Genomic DNA, 25,690 nt, shown 5'->3' on the forward strand with positions numbered 1-25,690 from the left:
CGCACGGTGGCAGGGAGGTCTCTGAGAGCACTGAGCTATGGCAATCGGTCGAAATTAAAATGGTGTCATTTGGGGTTAAATTATAGATCACCTTGTTTCAGACTGTACTGCTGATAAGCAGCAGAAGCCAAAGATTTGACAACTTAAATTCTATCCATTAACTTATTTTTCAATAGAAATTAGGGAAACCATGGTTGTTTTATGTTTCAGTGAGAACTCTCTTATTCACGACAATAAGTGGAAGAATTTCACATGAATCCCAGGGAACCTGCAGACAGCCCCGATAGAGTTGCTTCCCTATAGCCACAATGAGCAGAGGATATTTCTTCCTTCCACCCAGCCCAGCCTTCCCTCCTCTCAAAATCTTCCATTCTACAGCCCTGCTTCACTGTACAGAGGCACATAAAAGCCTAGAAAGCTCAAGGCTCTGTGTCCTATTCCATTTTAAGTGAGGGCTCCATCCAGCATCCTCGAGTTTCGTGTTCAGTGTTTTTCAGGGAGTATGTTTGTGAAATCACTCTGTTTTTCCTACTTTGTGTTTGAGATAATTCTGAATCTGCTCTGTTCAATCTTTCTGCTCCCCCTTCACCCTACAATCATGGCTGCATCCTCAAGTGCCATCAAAAGTAGGACAACGTACAACTACCACTTGATCCACGTTCAAGAGGTACCCTTTGAATAGGAAAATTCTTCAGCTGTACCAAGTTTAAAGGCCTTTATCCTACTCCTTGCTGCCATCTCTCATCCTCCTTTCTCAACCCCTTCACTGGGATCAAGTCCTCTAACTCTGTGACAAGCAGGGAAGAACAAGAAATAAGAAAGTGAAAAGACACTGGGACAAAAGGGGAAGAAGAAAATGGAAGGGTGGTGTTTAAGACTGTAAGAGTGCCCCTTTGTGCAGGGCATCTAAAGTGGAGTGTGTGATGAGGTATCACCTCACACCAGTCAGAATGGCCATCATCAAAAAATCTACAGACAATAAATGCTGGAGAGGGTGTGGAGAAAAGGGAACCCTCTTGCACTGCTGGTGGGAATGTAAATTGATACAGCCACTATGGAGAACAGTATGGAGGTTCCTTAAAAACTAAAGATAGAACTACCATATGACCCAGCAATCCCACTACTGGGCATATACCCGGAGAAAACCATAATTCAAAAAGAGACATGTATCACAATGTTCATTGCAGCACTATTTCCAATAGCCAGGACATGGAAGCAACCTAAGTGTCCATCAACAGATGAATGGATAAAGAAGATGTAGCACATATATACAATGGAATAGTACTCAGCCATAAAAAGAAACGAAATTGAGTTATTTGTAGTGAGGTGGATGGACCTAGAGTCTGTCATACAGAGTGAAGTAAGTCAGAAAGAGAAAAACAAATACTGCATGCTAACACATATATATGGAATCTAAAAAAAAAGTGGTTCTGATGAACCTAGGGGCAGGACAGGAATAAAGACGCAGATGTAGAGAATGGACTTGAGGACACGGGAGGGGCAAGGGTAAGCTGGGACAAAGTGAGAGACTGGCATGGACTTACATATACTACCAAATGTAAAATAGATAGCTAGTGGGAAGCAGCTGCATAGCACAGGGAGATCAGCTTGGTGCTTTGTGACCATCTAGAGGGGTGGGATAGGGAGGGTGGGAGGGAGACACAAGAGGCAGGAGATATGGGGATATATGTATAGCTGAGTCACTTTGTTATACAGCAGAAACTAACACAACATTGTAAAGCAATTATACTCCAATAAAGATGTTAAAAATAAATAAATAAAGTGGAGGGTGTGGTGTGTGACAGAGCGGGACAGAGAGGGAGAGGGGGCAGGAAGGAGAGAGAGAAGGTTGGCAGCACGGAGTATTTGGGATGCAGGTGCAATCGATGTGAATAAATGCAGCCAGTATCCACAAACAAATAAGCCAGGAACTACTAAGGGGGAGGGGAATTAGAATTTGTCAAACACCTACTTTGTGAGAGCTCTAGATGCACTTATCAAATCAGTCTAAACAACTCAATGAACATTTGTAAAACTAAGAAGCATTTTCTCTCACACCCAAGAATCCTAATCTCCTGAGAATCTAACATGTCCACCCTGTGACCCCTTTGCCACTTCTTCCCTCGAGCAGGCAGAGAGCGGGTTGAACAACTCATCCAAATGAGGTCTGAAATTATGAGTGGATTTGAGTATCACTGCCATTCCTTTCTCCTATTTTCATAAATAATCGCGTTGACTGTACAGAGCCATTTTCAGAACAAGTTGGCATTCTTAACTACACAGCTGGCACAGATGGTTACTCACCCTGGGTTACTATGACTTGCGAAACTGATCTATATGTAGATGTAAAAATCTCCATAAATTTAGCAATATTCTTAAATGGTCCCAAACGTGGGCTATGAAAGCACCTCTAGCAGTAAAGGCCATCCTCAGCTAAAAGGTTAATTCTTTTAGCAACTGAAAAGTCTGCCGTCTCAGGCATAGCTCAAAGCTGAGAACTTAACTACATAAGGCACAGTCTCATTGGACATGCAGAGTAAACAACCTTGTCAAGAATGTCGTGTGAAGAACGGCTACTCAGCGGGGTCAAAGGGGGTGAACAAGATAAGGGGTGGAGGCAGTCAAGTGCAAGGCCACTGTGGGATGTAATTTATGGTGCTTTAATAATTTGGGCATGTCCAGTGTTAAGAGAGCTGTTTGCCTGACACAAGGAAGGGACTAGTACAAGCACCCAGTGAGAAGACCTGAGTGGAGGGATGCTAAAACTCCATCCCAGCAAACTAAGGGGATGATGGCAAAAGGGCTCTGCAGGGTCAGCCAGCCTGCTGACCAAAGCTGTCACAAAGGTCAGGCTTGAGGCAACTAAGAAAGAGCTTAATTATCTAGCCGTTGTCATTTGAGTCGGGGCCAAACAGCAGGAGGAATATGCTAGACCACCAATTAGGTTAGTTAGGAGGTTGTTCAGTCCAAGATCAGAAATAGAGGTGAGTCAGAGCCTGCCGAGGGCAAACATCAAAGGTCCTCTTGGGCATCAGGGGGTTCCCCTTCCTACTGTGGACCAGGCCTCTCCCATGACCTAACACATCAGTAGGCCTTAATTTCTGGCACCACTGAAATTCTGACCTTCTCGCTCAGAGAGAATGTCATAACCTATGATGCCCACTGAACTTTAGTCAGTACCATTTTTAAATATTTTACTGCCTATTGAGTTTTACCACCAAATCCTATTCTTATTACAATGCTCTTTTTAATAAAACTACAGTATACCAAAAGCATGTTTTTCTAACAGCTGCCATTATCTGAGTTCACCCCATGAACTTCAGGGGCAGGATCTCTCAACAAGATATTTCAGGCAGGAAATATTCATCCAGGTCCCCACCTCAGTTATGTGCCGAGAGAAATCCATACTCTGAAAATATCCCGAGTCCTCGACAATAACTGAATAACTAAGTAATGTACTAGTACTATGTTGTGCCCTAAATTACACTAAATTACAGTGGAGAATTTGGTATATGACAGAGTTTAAGAGAATTTTGGCTACTCAGCTATTCAGAGGGTCTTACTTTTACTGTACTATTAAGTGCAGACACATGTCCGTTGGCTAAACACTCTAAACCTGAAACAGATAAGCTCTCCCTGAAACACACAAACTCTACCTGAAATACATAAACTCCATACCCAAAATATATAAACAATCCTAGTCAAAAACAATCCTAAAACCTTATAACCTCACTTTTGCTTTTTGGTTGAAAGGTATATTCATACTCACCTATAAGATTTCCTAAGATGTTTTGATCTCCTACTTCTGGTCATAAATAAGTGGGCAGTAGAAAATTAATCATCTATTTGATATTATATATCTTTTTAGTAACTTTGACAATTTATACTGTAAACATTTGGATTTAATTAGTAAAGATTGATTTGTACAATAATAATTAATCATTTTTAAATGTGATGTAATTTAGTAAGATTATGCTTAATCTTAATAAATAATATTAATAATTTAGAATTAATAATTGATAAATAATTATAAACAATGCTTTCATTTTTTATACTTTAGAGTTAGCCAATGTAATGCATCTTACTGTTATGGTAATATAATATGTTCTGTTTTAAAATATACTGTATTTTAAAATATGTATGTATTTCTTTCGTTCCTATGAGTACTTTTTCTTCCAGTTTAAAACACGGTTTGAGGTCCGTGTTGGTTTGAGGGGAAAGAAAACTCCATGTTGCTTCAGTGAATAGGATGTAGCGAAGAATAAACTCCCATCATTTTACTCCTTCATTAAAATTCATCATTTCAGTATTTGTTGGGGTTGAGGGTGGAGGAAGGAGTGGCTCTATCCTCTGCATCACAGCAGTTTCCCTTCCAAATGGAGGTTTCATACGCAGCCTGACCCAGGACAATACATGCCACTTGGTGGATTAAAAATTTATAAGATATTTTTCCATCTCTACTTGGAATACAAATGAACATATTCTTGTTTCATTTAAAGTGATTTCTCACTCGGGGCTGAAGAGATGTGTTAACACCTTAAATTCTATGGGTTTTGCTTTTCTGACTATATTACCCAGGAAATAAGCTAAACAACTAGACTACTTGGCAAGATAGTCATATTCCACATACCAAGCACAATAATCTCCCTTTACGTAAAGTCCCAGTAGGTGGGAATGACACAGCTTCACCATCACACAAACACACACACATACACCTGCACCATATCAATGTAACATTTTTCAGTAAAGACTTCATTCCACATTAAGTGTATGTGTGTGTGTGTGTCTGTGTGTACTTAACATATACTATGTATAACATAACGGCAATTTCATGTTTCCAAATGGCGATTCATGTTTTCTGCCATCCATGTGGCAGCACCCTGATGGAATTCTGGTGGTGGGTTGGGGGTTCGGTGCATGCCCACAGGAGCACAACAGAAGTCTGGAGCCTGTCTCTTGCCCCATAAATTACCAAGAGAGGAAACATTTTGTGGTGGGTAGTCAGTTAATTTTGTTTAAATACATCAATAGAGAAAATTCTTTTACTCCCTTAAGACAAGGGTTGAAGTTAACCTACAAATACGGGGTTATCTTTTGGAAGATTTATATTAATTGGATTTGATCTCTGATAGTGTTGATTAACAACACTCCTACTAATGAGGGCATGTTCTTCCCCCAGGCTCTTCTCTTTCTTACCTTGCCTTGTATTGCTGCAGCTACTGTAAGAGAATGCAATGAGAAATAACTCTGCATATAAATAGATTCAGAAATGACTAAAATCACTGTAATACCTGAGTGATTTTGTGCTCAAAGATTTTTGTTAAAAATAAACTACTATTTTTTAATGAAAAAAAAGTATTATTCATTCTACCAGGAAAAAAAAAGAGCTTTTTAAATGCATTAGTAAAAGGATATGGGTAGAAAGCAAAAAAGGAAAAATGTTTAAGACCAAATAAAAATTGAATTCCTATAATCATGTAGCAAGAATGAAACTTAAGCCCCAGGCTCTCAGAGATTAAATAAAAAGGCTGAGAGTTTCAAGGTGAAGTTCCAATTGAAAAGCTATTCAGCTAGCCTTTCTAACCATCTGAGGTGATGAGTGCAACCTCAAATACCCAGCAAAAGGCAACTATCAGAAGTCAACAATTTTTCTTACAACTCATCTTACACACACATGCTCACACATGCATACACTGTCCCAAGTATATTTAAGCTGTGATGCATGAATCATATACCAGTTTCGCTAATCTTTTCATCAAGTCCTTGGAAACAAAAACAGACACACAAAAAAAACACTCTACCTCTGTGATCTCCAATATTATAGGTAAGTTCTAATAAAATTCCATCTGAAATAAACAACAGGACTTTATACCTAAACATTCTACTTTTTTCAAAGATTTGATTTCTACAGCTAGAATTTTGGAGAGAATTATAGAAGCTCATTTGAACTTAATATGATATGGCATTTTAATTTGAGAAGGAGAATAACTCAAGAGAAGCAGCTGAAAAACTATTAGAATTAATTTTTTAAAAGCTCAGTAAAAATGGTTGCAAGGTATATTTTTAAAGGTCACTTTTTGTAAACCAACATAAACCACTTAGAAAATGTATTGGAATAATAATGATGTTTACAATAAAATAAAAACACAATACCTAACAATAATCCAAATAAAATATATATACAGTTTATGTGAAGAAAAAACAAGGTTTGCTAAGAAATGTAAAAGAAAAGATAAAAAAGTGAAACGAAATATCATTTCCTTGGGGGGAAAAAAGGATTTAGTCTTATAAAGATGACACTTCCTTCAAAATCAATTTATAAATTTTATGTGACTTAAATCAAAGTCCCAGAGGGATTTAATTTTCTTGGAACTTAGCAAAAAAAAAAAATGTTTAAATTATCTACAAGAAGAAACAGGCAAAAATAAATAAGAAAAAATGGTAAAGAATAGAAATGAAAGAAATTAGCTCAACCAGACCTGAAAACATATCATAAAACTACAATCATTAAATCTGCAGACAGCACTGAGAAAAAAACTCAACAGTATAGAAAGAAACCCTAATGTATAGAGCAGGTGTCCAACAGAAACGTAATATGAGTCACATATACAATTTACAAATTTTCTAATACCCACACTTTAAAAGGTAAAAAGTGAAATTAATTTTAATAATACTTATATATTATTTACATATCATCAATATACTATATATCATTATATATCATATCTTTTATTATACCCAAATATTATCATTTCCACATGTCATAAATATCAAAACATTATTGAGATGTTTTCATTCTTTTGTTGTTGTTCTTCTCAGTGTTTAAAATCCAGTATGTATTTGACACAGCACATCTCAGTTTGGCCCAGCAATATACTGAGGTGCTCAATTGTCACACACAGCCACAGGCTACTGTGCAGGTACAGAGCAAAATAATATGTGATCAAAGGAGTACCATGAATTCAATAAATGGTGTTAAAAGTCTCTCCTTTTGTTCAAAAAAATTAGTTTATATACATATCTCAAGCAATGAGCAGTAAATGATCTAAGGAGATAAAGAGTTAAATGCTTTTTTTTTTTGATGAAGTTTTCTTTAATAGCATTTTTTTTTTTTTTTTTTTTTTTTTTGCGGGACGCGGGCCTCTCACTGTTGTGGCCTCTCCCGTTGCGGACAACAGGCTCTGGACGTGCAGGCCCAGCGGCCATGGCTCACGGGCCCAGCCGCTCCGCGGCATGAGGGATCTTCCCGAACCGCGGCACGAACCCGTGTCCCCTGTATCGGCAGGCGGACTCTCAACCACTGCGCCACCAGGGAAGCCCTAATAGCATATTATTTGAGACTCATGATAGTAACAAAAAATTGGCAAATGGAGGAAATCTAGACAATTTTTTATTGTACTCAGACCATATTTAATAAATATCAACGTTGATGATACAGGCAAAGGCTGTGGGAGCTCAGAGGAATAGGGGGTGGCAAGGACGGCAGTGTGTTGGGGGGTAAAGCATGACACCCTCTCCCAGTACCTCTCCCCTCACTAAGGACTCACACTGTCCCCTTTGGAACCTCTCAGAGGAGATACTTTGTATTTTACTTGGACAAATATAAAATAAGTAAAATTAGAGTTAAATGCTTTAACAAGACAAAATTTACAAACTTTGGCACAACCTAAGTGGCCACCAAATGTCTACGGAGAGGAAAATTCTCCAACCTTAAAAGCAACATATGAAGTCTTAAAACATAGTCAATAGTTTGATTAGGTAAAACTGCAAAACTTTTTCATATCTGAAATCAAAAGACAACTGGTAAAAACAAATATTTGCTGCAAACAGGTTTTAAGAATTCTGAGGAGCTCATGCTAATCAAGGTGCAAACCAGTAAGAATCCCAACAGGTAAATGGACGAAGGACAGGAACAGGCAATTTAGAAAAGAAAATAATCAACTAGTGAACAAACAAATGGGAGGAGGGGACCACCTCACTAGTAATCCCAGAAATACAAATTTAAACAAGAAGATGGTTTAAAGCTCCTTCCTTCCTCAAATATCTAACATTCGTCTCTGTTACCTTTCCTCATCTTTGATACAACCTTTGAGGGTGTAGCTATGATTAGCAAATGCTATGACACTGTATCTTCTGCCATTGAAAGAATTCTGTATATAAATAGATTCAAAAGTGACTAAAATCATGGTACTCTCTAAATTATTTAGTGCTCAAAGAATTTTGAGAGAGAGAAAGAGAGAGGCAAAAAGAATATCATGGCATATCTGAGTGAACAAGATCTTAGCCATCTGAAAAACAATGAATGAATGAAAACGAATTTTTGTTTTTTCAAACTGTCACAATTACAGATATCATAAGTGACCTCAAATGTTTGGCTGCTGCAATGACATATAATATAAAATAATAAAAAGAAAAACAAACCCATGTTTGTAGCAGTGAAAGAAAAGCACTGGTTAATACACTAAGACTCAACCTTCCCAAATCATGATGAATGTAACAAATGTAAAAATAGTACTCACCATGTGCCAAGCACTGTTCTAATCTAATCCTCACAATAACCCTATAATGTAGATATTATTAATATTCCCATTTTACAAACTGGGCATCTTAGGTACAGAGTTAAGTAACATTTTTCGGAACACATCGCTAGTAAGAGTATGGATTAATTACTATCCTGCCCATAGGAGACTTAACCACATTCTAAAAAGCAGGCTAAATTTTAGCAAATTAAATATTTAATGAAGGTTTATTATGTTAGCATGCTGGTTTTAAAGAAGTCCAATTTATGACACAACTGAGCTTAATTTTCTATACTCAATCAACACATGATACTGTGGAATTCCTTACATATGCCAGGTACAAAGTGTATTAAAATGATTTTATAATATTTAAAACAGCTTTTGTGGAGTTTTATAGCTGTCTTATCTTTCCTTTGAGGGTTTTGGTGGCTTGTATCAACGGCCAAGTCTTTGACCAGAAACAAAAGCTCCCGGCATTAGTATCACTGGAACAATCAATGTATTTTCATTTCCCCCTTAGCTCCAGGAAAGGAGAAAATGAAAGATCACCTCATTAAGGAAGTGCCTATGCCATGGAGACTATCCCACAAAACAAAAGGGGAGATGAAAAGTCTGTTCTGTCCCACTCGTCTGGATTTGGCCTTTCTGACAGCATACTCCAGTGCCTCAAGTCACGGAGAAGAAATTATGATAATTAGGTTGAACAGAAAACTCAAAACAGAGCAGAGCTGTGGCCACATCCTGGTTTGTGACTAAGAGAGCGTGCATACTTACACACCCACCCTAACCTGCTGCTTCAGACTGGGAGTAATGGCACAATGTATTTGAGGAAGGGAAATCACCTGAGCTAGGGCTCCCCAGCCATCCTGGGCTCCCGTGGGAGATGGAAGGGCCTGGATCGTATCCCAGTCCATGGGGTTGCATAGTGGAAGTCAAAGATGGTCTACCTCAGGACCTTATCTGAGGGTTTGTCGTGATGGGGTGAAATGACCCCGGGCTCTGGGCTATACAGCAGGTCACGCAGCCTGGGGCTGAAAGGAGGCACACGAGACCTCAGGTGTGCGGCAAGAGCCAGCAAGGACAAGGCTGGGGCTTGATCAGGCTGACAGAATCCATCATGAATTCACCAGCCACAGACATGAGAACTAAATGCCAACACCAGGCCAACAATGATGACCTCAGAAATCAAAGGCCCCCGCGAAAGGATAAAGCCCCACAGTGGGTCTCAGGCCACCCTCTTGCTGCGACTTCAAGAATATCCAATTCCCACCCCCAACACCATACACCCAGGCTCCATCTTGGAGAAAAGTCTGGAAGGAGAAGACAATCTGTAAGATGTCAGCATTGTCACTATTGTTTTAAGTTCCTGAAGAGGATTAAAATTTTTCTGTTGGATTATATTTGATTTGTTTAGTATTCAGCAGGAGCCCAAGGAGATGAAGAAATTTACAGAAAAAAAATAAATAAGCAACATTTTTGTGTGTGTATCTGAATGTAGTGTGTACCTGTTATTACTTCACTTCAGTAAAATCTCCTATGGCAAAAGGGGATTTGCTTTACAGAGACTTGCTTTAGGAAGGAATTTCCTCAAAAGATTGTAATATTGTTGCAGAGAGAGAAAGACAGACAGAAACAGGAAGAGATTGACTCTGCATTGGAATTAAACTTTCTTTATAGAAAAACCTGCCATAAGTAAAAGAATTACCTATCCCTTATTACGTGCCAAGCCCTGTTCTAAATACTTTCAGGTATTTAGTCCATTTAATCCTCATAATCATACCATGACGGAGACGTGTTTTTTATCATTTCAATTTTACAGATTCAAAAAACGAGGGCTGGAAAGGTTAAATAACTCACTGCGGTTGTACTGCTGGTAAATGATAAAGCTCTATCGTTTATACTTTTATTGTCTACCTTATGCTACGTTTTGGGCAAATGAGTCACTTCCAGGCTTTTCCACTAGTCCTCTGTTAGCTAAACGATGCTCACCGAAGATGAGAAGCCTTTACCTTGCACTGGATGCCACCCTCCTGACTGACCTGTCCTCTGAGCTCCAGGACCTGCCTGCTGGGTGTCTCTACTTGAATGTGCCACCATCACCTCAAGCTCAGAATGCCCCAAGGGGAACACAGCCTCTTCCTCCCAGAATCACTCCTCTTTTTGTATTTTCCATTTCTAATTGGCACCAGAATCTTCTCGTCACATCTGGAGTCAATCCTAGAAGCATCTTTTCTTTCTCATCCTCCAAATTTAATCTGTCATCAGGTCCTGAAGATGAGACCTCCCTATGATCCCTCAAATTCTGCCTCATCTCTCCTCTCAGTTCATCTTAGTGGTTAAGAACATAGGCTCTAGAGCAATAGCTACTAAAAATATGACCTTGAACAATGTCTTAGCGCAGGCTGCTACAACAAAAATACCATAGATAGTAAGGCTTCAACAACAAAAATTTATTTCTGACAGTTCAGGAAGCTGGAAGTCTGAGATCAGGGGGCCAGCATGGTTAGGATCTTGGTGAGAGCCCATTTCCTGCTTTACATCCGGTTGCCTTCTTGCTGTATCCACACATGGTGAAGCTCTGCTTTCCTCTTCCTCTTATAGGGGCAGTAATCCCATGATGGGGGATCTATCCTATAACTTTTCTACACTTAATTATCTCCCAAAGACCCCAACTCCAAATACCATCAGATTAGCAATTAGGGCTTTAACATATGAATTTTGAGGGAACACATATTCAGTCCATAGTAAGTGGTTTATTTAACCTTTCTTTGCCTGAGCTTCTTCATCTATTAAATAGGGATAAATAACAGTACCTATTGCTCAGGATTGATATAAGGATTAAATCATATCTGTAAAACACTTGGGACACTGCCTCTTACATAATAAATATAAATTTTCATCATTCCTACTCACACTCTTTTTCATTATCCCATAGTGCTATGACTGAGGTTCAGCTCTCTTCACCTTTCACCTGGAAACATCACAATATACTCATAGCTACTTCCAAAGTCCTCCTTCCAACCCTACACTTCTCCAATCCAACATGCATATTGCTATAACTAAAACAGAAGTTGGATGTTGTCAGTAGATAATTCCCCAACACCAGCAAGATAAAGGAGAAACCCTTTAATACGACAGGCAAGGCCCAGACACTCTGAGCCTCCACACCTTTCATACTATGCTGTAGCCCTACTGAATTACTCACAGCTCATTGAAAACACTAGCTTATTATGTGATTCCTTAATTTTGTTCATACTCCAGCTTCTGCCTGACATATTTTCTCCTCCCAACCCCATCCTTACCTCAACACACCTAGAAAGTTCCTAATCACTTCTAAAACCTGAGTTCATATGTCATTTTCCTATAGAGAATGTCCTGCTTCCTCCCTCCCCCACATCTTCTACCTAATTTGGAAATAGAATTAACCACTTTTGTACCACAACATACTCCATACACAGTACTTACCTTAGACTTTGCAAACTAGGGCTCCTATGCTAAGCCCAGTACTCTATAAGGTCCTACTCTGTCTTTCATCCATCTGACTGTGACCTTCTCCATGGGGCAAGGTATCAGGGGAAAAGTACAAGGACTTGAACACCCAAAGTCTATGTCTCCCCACCTTCTAAACCCAATAGCTGGGATCCTATTATTTCCTGCCCAATGTCTCTGAGCCCTCTTCCAGGGCTTAGAAAGGCCTATTCCCTGGCCTAACTCCCAAGTGTAGACCATGACACCAGTATACTCACCCATTGGCTATAGGTATCACCAAGGGGCAGATATCTGGAGTAAGGGCTCCAAGAATTTGGAGGCAGGTAAATTATGAATGGAACTTGGACATGGAGTTTGAAGTGTTCACACAGGCATGCAAGGTTCTTCCTGGTATAGGATAAAGCCAGAAATGGGAAGAGAATGGGATTGGGAGAACCATCTGTACTCTTGTCTAAAAATGTTAAAAGCAGGCCTATGTAATTTCTGTCTACAAAGCTTTAGTGTTAACCATTTAACCTTATGAATATTTCTACAGTGTGCAAGAGCTAATATAGTCTTATCTCATTTACTCTTCACTGAAATAAAAAGAGCACAGCGGATTCTCATTATTCATAGTAGTTATGTTCCATAAAGTTGCTTGGAACTCTGAGTTAGTGAATACTAAACCATTGCTCCTAGGGGAAAAACAGGGTTAGGTTCCTGTAAGCCTCTGGTCACAATATTTCATCAGTGAATACATAACCTTGTTTTATGTGAGTTTCTGTTTAAAGACCTCTTTTAAAATATATATTGGCGGTTCAGTAACATTGAACTCACAGCCAACAGCACAAAAACTCAGGCCTGAATGAAGCTTATCTAACACACGTACCTTGTCTGTTTAGTACATTATAGCCTTTTTGTATTTAGAGGCACTAGACAGCCCTTACGTTTCACAAAAATGTAAAAAACATGGCACTAAATAGACCACAAAAAAGACACATTTACAGTATGAGAGCTGAAACAATGAGGCAGGGTGTCATCTTGCTCTACTTCAGCAGGGAGCATGTAGGTTGGGCAATTCACATTTTTGTCATTCTGTGTATGTTTGCAAATGACTTGCAAAACTGCTGCGAGTATTAATTTGGGGGTTACAATAAATTTAACTAGTAGGCAAAGTCACAAATACAGAATCTGCAAATAATGAGGACTGAACACAACTGGGAGTCCTGGATCTCCTTCCTGGGGATTCACCCCACCATGGCCCAAGATCCTAGGGATGTATGGAGTCTGGAAAGGGAAGCCAGTCCTGCTTCCATACCCAAAAGGAACAGAGCCTTGGCTCATTGGCTCGTACAGTCTACATGTATTTAGTAAGCACCTGTTATGAGCCAGACTGTGCTAAGTACCAGTGACTGAGAGTCAGAGTTTGCTCTGATGAAAGACTTAGATGAATGGAGGAGACATACTTTAACAATAACATTAGTAAATATGTAATAACAAACTGAGAGAAATGCTCCAGAGAAAAGAAACATGGTTCTATAGGAGCTTTTACAAAGTACCCTGTGACTGGGGATGTCACAGACACAGCGGGTGGCCTGCACAACATCCTCTTCTCTCTCTTCCTAGTTGGTAGAGTTGTCATTCTGTGTGTGCCCTTCCATGGGAATCAGGACGGGGATCCTAGCCTGAGCTCAAGTGCAAGTCCTTAATGGTTTAAGTCAACAAGTATGATTCTCCTTCTAGCAATTACTGCAAATATGCAATATGCACATATTCATGTAGGGCAAGAGACGTGAAGATAAGACTACTGGGGTCAGAAGGACCTTCAAGATGGTGGAGAGTAAGACATGGAGATCACCTTCCTCCCCACAAATACATAAAAAACACATCTACATGTGGAACAACTCCTACAGAACATCTACTGAATGCTGGCAGAAGACCTCAGACTTCCCCAAAGTTTTATTTTTCTTTCTTTTTTTCCTCCCTTGCCTCTGAGCCGTGTAGCTGACAGGGTCTTCGTACTCCGGCCGGGTGTCAGGAGCACCTCTGAGGTGGGAGAGCCAAGATCAGCACATTGGACCAGCAGAGACATCCTGGCCCCATGTAATATCACTCGGCAAGAGTTCCCTCAGAGATCTCCATCTCAATGTTAAGACCCAGATCCACTCAATGACTAGCAAGTTCCAACGCTGGACACCCCATGCCAAACAACTAGCAAGACAGGAACACAACCCTATCCATTAGCAGAGAGGCTGCCTAAGATCATAATAAGTTCACAGACACACCACTGGACACGGTCCTGACCACCAGAAAGACAAGATACAGCCTCATCCACCAGAACACAGGCACCAGTCCCCTCCACCAGGAAACCTACACAACTCACTGAACCAAACTTACCCACTGGGGTCAGACACCAAAAACAATGGGAACTACAAACCTAGAGCTTGCAAAAAGGAGACCCCAGACACAGTAATTTAAGTAAAATGAGAAGACAGAGAAATACTCAGCACTTGAAAGAGCAAGGTAAAAACCCATCAAACAAATGAAGAGAAAATAGGCAATCTACCTGAAAAAGAATTCAGAGTAATAACAGTTAAGATGATCCAAAAATCTTAGAAATAAAATGGAGAAAACAGAAGAAAGTTTTAACGAGGACCTAGAAGAACTAAAGAGCAAACAAACAGTGATGAACAACACAATAAATGAAATTAGAAATTCGCTAGAAGGAATCAGTAGCAGAATAACTGAGGCAGAAAAACAGATAAGTGACCTGGAAGTAAAATAGTGGAAATAACTACCACAGAGCAGAATAAAGAAAAAAGAATGAAAAGAGTGGAGGACAGTCTCAGAGACCTCTAGGACAACATTAAACACACCAATATCTGAATTATAGAGGTCCCAGAAGATGAAGAGAAAAAGAAAGAGACTGAGAAAATATCTGAAGAGATTATAGTCGAAAACTTCCTTAATATGGGAAAGAAATAGTCAATCAAGCATACGAAGCACACAGAGTCCCATACACGATAAATACAAGGAGAAACACCAAAACACATATTAATCAAACTATCAAAAATTAAATACAAAGAAAAAATATTTAAAAATATTAAAAGCAGCAGGGAAAAGCAACAAATAACATACAAGGGAATCCCCATAAGATTAACAGCTGATCTTTCAGCAGAAACTCTGCAAGCCAGAAGGGAGCCGCAAAACATATTTAAAGTGATGAAAAGGAAAAACTTACAACCAAGATTACTCTATCCAGAAAGGATCTCATTCAGATTCCACAGAGAAATTAAAACCTTTACAGACAAGCAAAAGCTAAGAGAATTCAGCACCACCAAACCAGCTGTACAACAAATGCTAAAGGAACTTCTCTAGGCAGGAAACACAAGAGAAGGAAAAGACCTACAATAACAAACACAAAACAATTAAGAAAATGGGAATAGGAACATACATATAGATAGTTACCTTAAATGTAAACAGATTAAATGCTCCAACCAGAAGACACAGAAAGGCTGAACGGATACAACAAAAAGTCCCATATATAAGCTGTCTATAAGAGACCCACTTCAGACCTAGGGACACATACAGAATGAAAATGAGGGGATGGAAAAAGATATTCCATGCAAATGGAAATCAAAAGAAAGCTGGAGTAGCAATTCTCACATCACACAAAATACTTTAAAATAAAGACTATTAGAAGAGACAAAGAAGGACACTACATAATGATCAAGGGATCGATCCAAGAAGAAGATATAACAATTGTAAATATTTATGCACCCAACATAGGAGCACCTCAATACATAAGGCGAATGATAACAGCCATGAAAGGGGAAATTGACAGTAACACAATCATAGTAGGGGACTTTAACACCCCACTTGCACCAATGGACAGATCAACCAAAATGAAAATAAATAAGGAAACACAAGCTTTAAATGATACATTAAACAAGATGGACTTAATTGATATTTATAGGACATTCCATCCAAAAAGAACAGAATACACTTTCTTCTCAAGTGCTCATGGAACATTCTCCAGGATAGATCATATCTTGGTTCACAAATCAAGCACTGGTAAATTTAAGAAAATGGAAATCGTATCAAGTATCTCTTCTGACCACAGTGCTATATGACTAGATAACAATTACAGGAAAAAAATCTGTAAAAAACACAAACACATGGAGGCTAAACAATACACTACTTAATAACCAAAATATCACTGAAGAAATCAAAGAGGAAATAAAAAATACCTAGAAGCAAATAACACAGAAAACATGACAACCCAAAACCTATGGGATGCAGCAAAAGCAGTTCTAAGAGGGAAGTTTATAGCAATACAATCCTACCTCAAGAAACAAGAAAAATCTCAAATAAACAACATAACCTTACACCTGAAGCAATTAGAGAAAGAAGAACAAAAAAACCCAAAGTTAGCAGAAGGAAAGAAATAATAAAGATCCGATCAGAAATAAATGAAAAAGAAATGAAGGAAACGATAGCAAAGATCAATAAAACTAAAAGCTGGTTCTTTGAGAAGATAAACAAAATTGATAAACCATTAGCCAGACTCATCAAGAAAAAAAGGAGAAGACTCAAATCAACAGAATTAGAAATGAAACAAGAGAAGTAACAACTGACACTGCACAAATACAAAGGATCATGAGAGATTACTACAAGCAACTATATGCCAATAAAATGGACAACCTGGAAGAAATGGACACATTCTTAGAAATGCACAAACTTCCGAGACTGAATCAGGAAGAAATAGAAAATATAAACAGTTCAATCACAAGCACTGAAATTGAAACTGTGATTTAAAAATCTTCCAACAAACAAAAGCCCAGGACCAGATGGCTTCACAGGTGAATTCTATCAAACATTTAGAGAAGAGCTAACACCTATCCTCAAACTCTTCCAAAATATAGCAGAAGGAGGAACACTCCCAAACTCATTCTACGAGGCACCATCACCCTGATACCAAAACCAAACAAAGAAAACTGGACAGCTACATGTAAAAGAATGAAATTAGAAAACTCCCTAACACCATACACAAAAATAAACTCAAAATGGATTAAAGACCTCAATGTAAGGCCAGACACTATAAAACTCTTACAGGAAAACATAGGCAGAACACTCTATGACATAAATCACAGCAAGATCCTTTTTGACACACCTCCTAGAGAAATGGAAATAAAAACAAAAACAAACAAATGGGACCTAATGAAACTTAAAATCTTTTGCACAGCAAAGGAAAATATAAACAAGACGAAAATACAACCCTCAGAATGGGAGAAAATATTTGCAAATGAAGCAACTGACAAAGGATTAATCTCCAAAATTAATCTCCAAAATTGCCAACAAACACATGAAAGGATACTCAGCATAACTAATCATTAGAGAAATGCAAATGAAAACTACAGTGATGTATCTCACACCAGTCAGAATGGCCATTATCAAAAAATCTACAAACAAAAAATGCTGGGCAGGGTGTGGAGGAAAGGAAACCCTCTTACACTGTTTGTGGGAATGTAAATTGATACAGCCACTATGGAGAACAGTATGGAGGTTCCTTAAAAAACTAAAAATAGAACTACCATACGACCCAGCAATCTCCTACTGGGCCTATACTCTGAGAAAACCGTAATTCAAAAAGAGTCATGTACCACAATGTTCATTGCAGCTGTATCTATAATAGCCAGGACATGGAAGCACCCTAAGTGTCCACTGACAGATGAATGGATAAAGAAGAGGTGGCACATATATAAAATGGAATATTACTCAGCCATAAAAAAGAAATGAAATCGAGTTATTTGTAGTGAGGTGGATGGCCTAGAGTCTGTCATACAGAGTGAAGTGAGTCAGAAAGAGAAAAACAAATACCATATGTGAACACATATATATGGAATGTAAAAAAAAAAATGTTTCTGATGAACCTAGGGTCAGGACAGAAATAAAGACACAGATGTAGAGAATGGACTTAAGGACATGGGGAGGGGGAAGGGTAAGCCGAGACAAAGTGAGAGAGTGGCGTGCACATATATACACTACCAAATGTAAAACAGATAGCTAGTGGGAAGCAGCCGCATAGCACAGGGAGATCAGCTCGGTGCTTTGTGTCCACCTAGAGGGGTGTGATAGGGAGGGTGGGAGGGAGACACAAGAGGGAGGGGATATGGGGTTATACGTATACATATAGCTGATTCACTTTATTATATGGCAGCAACTAACACAACGTAAAGCAATTATACTCCAACAAAGATGGTTAAAAAGAAAATAAAATAAAGTTAGAGATTTAACCAAGAAAAAAAAAAAGACTACTGGGGTCAAATCTGTGAAATACTTTCTTGCCTTTATACAGAGGTATGTACCAAGAACCAGGCCCTCTTCTTTCACTGTATATGTCCTATGGCAGACAAGGTGGAAGCATTTGGAAAGCTAAAATAACACAATGAAGATGGTAGAAAATAGATGATGCCATCATTAAGGAGAATTAAGCAATCTTCGAGTCTCCCCTCCTCCTGCCACCAGGATACCCTCACATACTCCTTATATAAGATAATAATTTGGCCTCATTATTTAAGCCAAAGGCAGTTTCTCCACCTAATTCCAAATGACCATTCACATCTAAGTCTATTATGAGAATATATAGTCCTAGAGATGTGGAACATAATCCCCTATTTAAACTACACAAGAATGGGGGGGAAGGGTGGGGATTAGAGAAGACTTTTGACAAGTGATGGTTAAATTAACATCTAGTGATGAGAAGGTATCATGATGAAGGAATGTAGTATGCCACATCCAGTCTAACTGAAACTTGAATAAACCCAGAAACACAACTAGTACAACCAGGAATTCCTTTTACGATTATAATGTAGGCCCTTGAATTCTGATGTTTGCTGCCCTCCCTTGCATCCAACCTAAAAGAGGCAGTGGGCCCTATTCAGTCATCCAACTCCCTGGGTTTCCCTCCTGCACAAGAGAAGGACCAGATCATTCATACTATCGTGTAATTTTGATCTACATTTGCTAGATCACCAAATAAACAAATGAAAGATACATATAATAAATAAAGTGAAAATAACCTAAGCTGAGTTCAAATCCACATTTTGCCAATCCTCAAATCTGTGCTCTAGACTCCAGTAGGAAAGAGCCTTCTAGGAAGAGAGCACAATACAAGCAAAGAACCTGTGGCAGAAGGAAACCTAATGTCTTTAAGAATCTGAAAGAGGGAGAGAGTTGCGATGTGGAGTGACGTGAACAGTCTAGACAATGCAGGGTCCTGTAAGCCAAGTTAAGAGTTTGTGTCATTATTCTAAAAGCAATGAAAAGCCATTGAAAGGTTTTAAACAGGGGTAATACCAACAGGCTTGCATTTTGAAAATATTATTCTGGTCACAGTGTTGAGAAAGGAATGGAAGAGGGGAATAGTGGATACTGGTTATCAAGTTAGGAGGCTTCTACATTCATCCAGAAAGATGTTGGTAACTTGGACGAGGGAGATAACAGAAGAAAGAGAAGTAGGCAGACCTGGGAGAAGTTTAGGTAGTAAAATCAAAAAGACTTCTTGATACACTGGATATGCAGCAGGGAAGGTGTGAAAAGTATCAACTCCTGGGCTTCTGACTCGTTTAACTAATGGATGATGGTACAATGCAGAGAAAATATAGACCATGAGTTCAGTCTTAGACACATTGAATTTAAGGTGCTTTGGAAATGTCAGGTAGGTAAATGGAAATAATAATCGAGCTCAGAGGAGAGTTTGGGGCTGGAGATACAAGTTGGAAAATCATCTGTACAGAGATGACACTTGAGGCTAGGATCTGTATCAGTCACAATCTTTCGGTTGCAAGAATTAGAAATCCTCCTTGGCTAAGCTTAAACAAAAAAAAAATGTGATACTAAATAAAATAATTTAGTACAAGGAAATATGGCATAGCTCTCAAAAAAAGGTTTACGCTTAAGAAGGGAAGTACCAGGCCAGCTCTGGGGACTGAGGCAGTGGAAATCAATGAACAGTAACTTCAGAGTTCACACGATAGGAATAATTCAGCCCCCAATTTCTTCCATCCTCTGGCATTTGAGATAAATATTCCCAGAGGTGAAATTCTAATTTGCTGTTCAAGAAAGAGCAGGGAACTTTTACCGGTGGTCCCATTAAGACCACACACACAATGGCTGTGGGGAGGTGCTTCCTCCCCACCAAAAAAAAAATAGGGATGGGTTGGCACCAAAAGAAGGAGTAAGAGATATTGGATCAGTAAAATCAGCAGAGTTCCACTAAAGATGAGAGTGCTCAGTGAAAAGAGAGAAGAGGTTAGGTCCAAAGCTTGAGGAATTCCAACATTCAATGGCTAGAGAAAGGAAGAGGCAAAAGGCTGTGGTCAGCAAAGTAGAGGGAAACCAGGAGGGAGTTGCTTCATCAGAGCCAAGAGGGAGAATGTTTCAAGACGGAGGGCATGCCATGAGTAATTAAATAAAAGGAGGAATGAAAACTGTCACTGGCTTTAGTGACAGAGAAGTCACAGGTGACTTTAATGAGAGTTGGTTTGGTGGCATGATGAGGCAGAAGTCAAAATGAGGAAAATGGAAGGTGAGGAAATGACAACCGTGTACATACACAAATTTAAAAAGTTTGGTCTCGAAGGCGAGGAGACGCTAGCAGCAAAGGATTTGAGTTGAAGGAGATTTTGTTCTCAAAAAAATTTTTTTAATGCTTAAATCTGGATGAGAAGGCTAGAGTTGAGCAATCACAGCTAAACATGTAAGCTGGAAAGGGGATAATTATGGAATGTCCTGAGGATTGGAAGCCCTGGCCTGTACCAGGAGAAAGCACACCTCCTAATACAAAAGGGGAAGAGGAGGAGCTGAGGAAGCGGGATCTGGAAGTGCCACAGTGAGGGCCTGAGGAGGTGCTCACCTGATGCTCCTAACTGACCTGGGATGTCCTCTGTGGAGGGTCGGGGCAGAGTTCCAAGTCTTTCCACAGGCCATCTGTGGCATTTCAAAAGAGAATGAGTCCATTCCTGGAAATTAACCTCAGCCACAAATGACCCAGGCTTGGATTCCCAAGGCTTTGAGAGCCCCATATCCACCACATCCTGGGCATCGGCCAAGTGAGGAATGCTGTGTCAGAGATGATTCAATGTCTGCCCTTACACACCCGCTCTCCACTCCTCTATACTCTTTGGAGACTCTCATCCCCTAGATTAAAAACAATTTTCCTTTTCATCCTCTGAAAAGCAAAATGTCTCAGTACGTCTCCTTTAACAGATAGTCAAGCTACACACCATCCTCTCAGATGGTCATGCAGGAGAGGCATCCCCATAGACTTCTGATCATGTTCTTTATCCTGCTGCCCTACCAAAGTGTATCAACCCTACTTGCCTCCTTAGTATGGGAAGTTAAATTGGGGCAGGGAGAGTAGGACTATGGCCACCTTTGGGAAAAGGGAGCTACCTTCCATGCCTAAAAAACAATATACTCTCCCCAGGGTAACAAAGTCATATTTCAGCCCTTCACCAACAGATCACAAGTTACATTGTCAGCAGGACATCCATTTAGACATGTCTTTTGTTTTCCCCTTCTAGGCAGGAACTAAGTCTTCCCGTCTTTCCATCTCCAGGGTCTAACACAATGTCTGTCACATAGCAGGACCAAAGAAACTCTTATTCCATTCAACGGATAGTGCATGGACAGGTACACAAGTCCTTATTCAAGAACTATCCTGCCTCCCAGCTACAGGAGATCCTTAGTTTAGAAAGGTTCTAGAGTCCTTTGTTGAGGTGGTCCACAATAGAATACAATTCTGTGCAAGATATTTAGAGGATTCAAAAAAATCCAGCCTTTCTGCTCAGCCTTCTAAAGCTATCCTATGCTAAATTTCAGTATCAGATCTTAGCCTAGTACAAGTATATTTTAGCTTTCTTTTTTCCTGCTAAAAGGTAAAGAAATATCTTCCTTTTTCACTGGTAATAAACTGACCCCCAATCTCTCTAGGAAATTATGCATGTCTATTTTAAGTGTGTAGGGAGGGCCAGCCACCTGTTATGAGACCAGCCACAGCTATGTGGTCTCCCCTATGTTTCAGCATCACATTGCTTCCCCATCACATTGCACAGCCCAGTTACTGCCTGGAGAGCAACCCCCTCGAATAACAGCTTGGCATGTCACCATGCTTGTCCCTAAAAGGCCCACTGTCTCCATGAAAGCTGTTACTCCCTGTTAGCCCAGGTTATCAGACTCTGTTAATAATTCTAAACAATGGAAACCCCAAATAGGGATTACAGTCCTTAGAGCTAATTCAGTCTTCACAGTTGCTAGATTATTTATTTATAGCCCTGCTTCATTCTCTAGTTCAGGCACAATGATCTTTGTAAAATGTCTTAAGAACCTTACGGTAAATAAAAATGATAAATGTTGACCTTCATGGTCTCTTTCCAACCTTAAAAACTATATGATTCGTTTCCTCTCAAGACTTCACATTTTCAAGGTCCAAGGAGGCTTAAGTAAAAAACCAACGTAAAGAGCAGGTAATGGGCCCTGCTAAATGTCCTGAACTGAAAGAGTAGCCAAAAGGAAAAAAAAGTAAGAAAATTTAATAAAGCTGCAAATATATTTATAGTTGTCATCAGAGATGGTAGGAAGCCTCAAAAACTGCCCTTGAGAACAACTCAAAATTTAGCAGGTTGTTAACACAAGCAGATACCATTTCTTGCCTTCCGCAAACTGTTCTTTCAGAAAGTCAGTGGTTTTAACTTCACTATTCCAAGCTTCAAGATGAGGCACTAGGCAGCCAGCTGTCCGCAACGCACTGTACTATCAAGACCTGGGTTTGCTAAAGGTGTACAGACTGTTAGCACACAAAGGGTGAATTGTATTCTGGCCAAACATTCAGCCTGGCAATAAGAAATGTATTTTCATCTCTTCCCAGCACAAAAGGAAGTTTTACCTAGAAACTGGGCAAAACAGAAAATCAAATCTATTTTTAGCTCCTGGGCTTTCTTCCCACAGACTCTGCATCATCCCTCCAGCCATCTTCCTGGCCTACCTTCCCCTTAGATATTCTGGGACCACTTCCATAGCTACCATCTTCATTCTACCTTTTTGTGTCTACTGAAAATAAAATTGCCCGAGACATGGAACAATTCCTCTGAAATTCCCACAGCATCCTTTCTTTGCTGTTCTTCCTGATTCCATTTTCCTGAACATCTTACACTCAAAATCTATACCTAATACCACAGATATGGGGACATCTTTTAGTCTTTGCCCTTCAACTTCCTCCATCATCATGTTTTTTGTACACAGACTACTTAAAATACTCACTAATGGGAACCTCTTACAGAACTCAATAAAACTAGTAAAATTATCCACTGTTTACACTAAGTTTTCCCACCCAAAGCCTGGTGGAAGATAAGATGGAAGAATATTTGTCCTTTTGGTCCCTTGTCAGGTCAAGAATGAAATCACAGGCTTACTAACCAGTCCTTTAGTAGGCTGATCTGTGTTCTTTGTTTAGAATCAGCATTATGACACCCAGAACACTGAGTCATTTTTCTTTCACAATTTTTATTTAAAGAGCTAGAAAAATACATAGTGATTTTCATTTGGCAACTGATAGAAATGACTAATATTATAAATTCTATGTATTTTTATTTCAATAAAGCAGACAGTTCTCTTGCTGTTTTTTGATACAGTACATACTCAAAGGGCTAATGAGCTTGATGTTTTATCTAGTTTGGCGTTTTTAATCATTTTGTATATGTCTTTGGGCCAGGTAGAGCACGGTTTTCTATTTTCCAGGTTTTAAAGTTCTGTTTTCCTAAAGCACTAAAGAGTCAATAACTTAGAAGGGAAAGTTTGCCACAGCAACTTACTAATGAAGAGGATCTCAGCTGTTTCCAGAATGTTCTTTACAGTGCGATACATCAGGGTAAGTATTCCACTTCTCAGTAAGTACATAAACGGAGCCTAGTCTAATTATCCTAAAAAACAGCATTCTATATTTCCCTCTTTCTGTTTCCAGACTTCAGTGTGTAATGACATTGTATACAAATCTGCCCTTTTCTCATGAGGCCAATTTCCTCCCTATTAATTAACCTCAACACTAATTAGGTTATTTAAGACCTATTTGTAGCGTTTACAGAAAATAACAACATATCCATTATGTCAGTAATTAAAGCCTAACAAGATTGGGAAGAAGCCAGGGATCAAAACTCATCAGTAGATTGGCTTCCGGGAAGATGGCGGAAGAGTAAGACGCGGAAATCACCTTCCTCCCCACAGATACACCAGAAATACATCCACACGTGGAACAACTCCTACAGAACACCTACTGAACGCTGGCAGAAGACCTCAGACCTCCCAAAAGGGAAGAAAGCCCCCCACGTACCTGGGTAGGGCAAAAGAAAAAAGAATAAACAGAGACAAAAGGATAGGGACGGGACCTGCGCCAGTGGGAGGGAGCTGTGAAGGAGGAAAGATTTTCACACACTAGGAAGCCCCTTCGCGGGCGGAGACTACGGGTGACGCAGAGGGAAAGCTTCGGAGCTGCGGAGGAGAGTACAGCAACAGGGGAGCGGAGGGCAAAGGAGAGAGATTCCCGCACAGAGGATCAGGGCCGACAGGCACTCACCAGCCCGAGAGGCTTGTCTGCTCCCCCGCCGGGGCGGGCGGGTCTGGGAGCTGAGGCTCGGGCTTCGGTCAGAGCGCAGGGAGAGGACTGGGGTTGGCGGCGTGAACACAGCCTGCAGGGGGTTAGTGCGTCACGGCTAGCCGGGAGGGAGTCCGGGGAAAAGTCTGGACCTGCCGAAGAGGCAAGAGACTTTTTCTTCCCTCTTTGTTTCCTGGTGCTCGAGGAGAGGGGATGAAGAGCGCTGCTTAAAGGAGCTCCAGAGACGGGCGCGAGCCGCGGCTAAAAGCGCGGACCCCAGAGACGGGCATGAGACGCTAAGGCTGCTGCTGTCGCCACCAAGAAGCCTGTGTGCCAGCACTGGTCACTATCCACACCGCCTTCAGCACGCCACTGCCAGGTTCCCGGGATCCAGGGACAACTTACCCGGGAGAACGCACGGCGCGCCTCAGGCTAGTGCAACGTCACGCTGGCCTCTGCCGCCGCAGGCTCGCCCCGCACTCCGTGCGCCGCCCTCCCCCGGCCTGAGTGAGCCAGAGCCCCCGAGTCAGCGGCTCCTTTAACCCAGTCCTGTCTGAGCGAAGAAGGGACGTCCTCCGGCGACCTACACGCAGAGGCGGGGCCAAATCCAAAGCTGAGCCCCTGGGAGCTGTGAGAGAAAGGGAAATCTCTCCCAGCAGCCTCAGAAGCAGCGGATTAAAGTTTCCCAATCGGACTTTCCTGGTGGCGCAGTGGTTGAGAGTCCGCCTGCCGATGCAGAGGCATGGGTTCGTGCCCCAGTCCGCGAAGATCCCACATGCCGCGGAGCGGCTGCGTCACGTGAGCCATGGTCGCTGAGCCTGCGCGTCTGGAGCCTGTGCGCCGCAACGGGAGAGGCCACAACAGTGAGAGGCCCACAGGCTCCGCAACGGGAGAGGCCACAACAGTGAGAGGCCCACAGGCTCCGCAACGGGAGAGGCCACAACAGTGAGAGGCCCACAGGCTCCGCAACGGGAGAGGCCGCAACAGTAAGAGGCCCGTGTACCGCAAAAACAAACATACAAAAAAGCTCCACAATCAACTTGATGTACCCTGC

At 40.5% G+C, this 25,690-nt stretch overlaps 1 long non-coding RNA gene across 2 annotated transcripts in view; it reads right to left on the reverse strand.

The window, feature by feature from the left end:
• LOC307184496 overlaps window positions 1-25,405 on the reverse strand; it is a 302,936-nt gene extending 277,531 nt beyond the window's left edge. For both annotated transcript variants that reach the window (XR_013827728.1, XR_013827729.1), the window contains exon 1: window positions 25,042-25,405. This is a non-coding gene — a long non-coding RNA (uncharacterized lncRNA). The remainder of the gene's footprint in view (window positions 1-25,041) is intronic.
• Window positions 25,406-25,690: the final 285 nt, after the last annotated feature.

The sequence above is a fragment of the Stenella coeruleoalba genome (genome assembly GCF_951394435.1).
Source record: "Stenella coeruleoalba genome assembly, chromosome: 3".
Taxonomy (NCBI): Eukaryota; Metazoa; Chordata; class Mammalia; order Artiodactyla; family Delphinidae; genus Stenella; species Stenella coeruleoalba.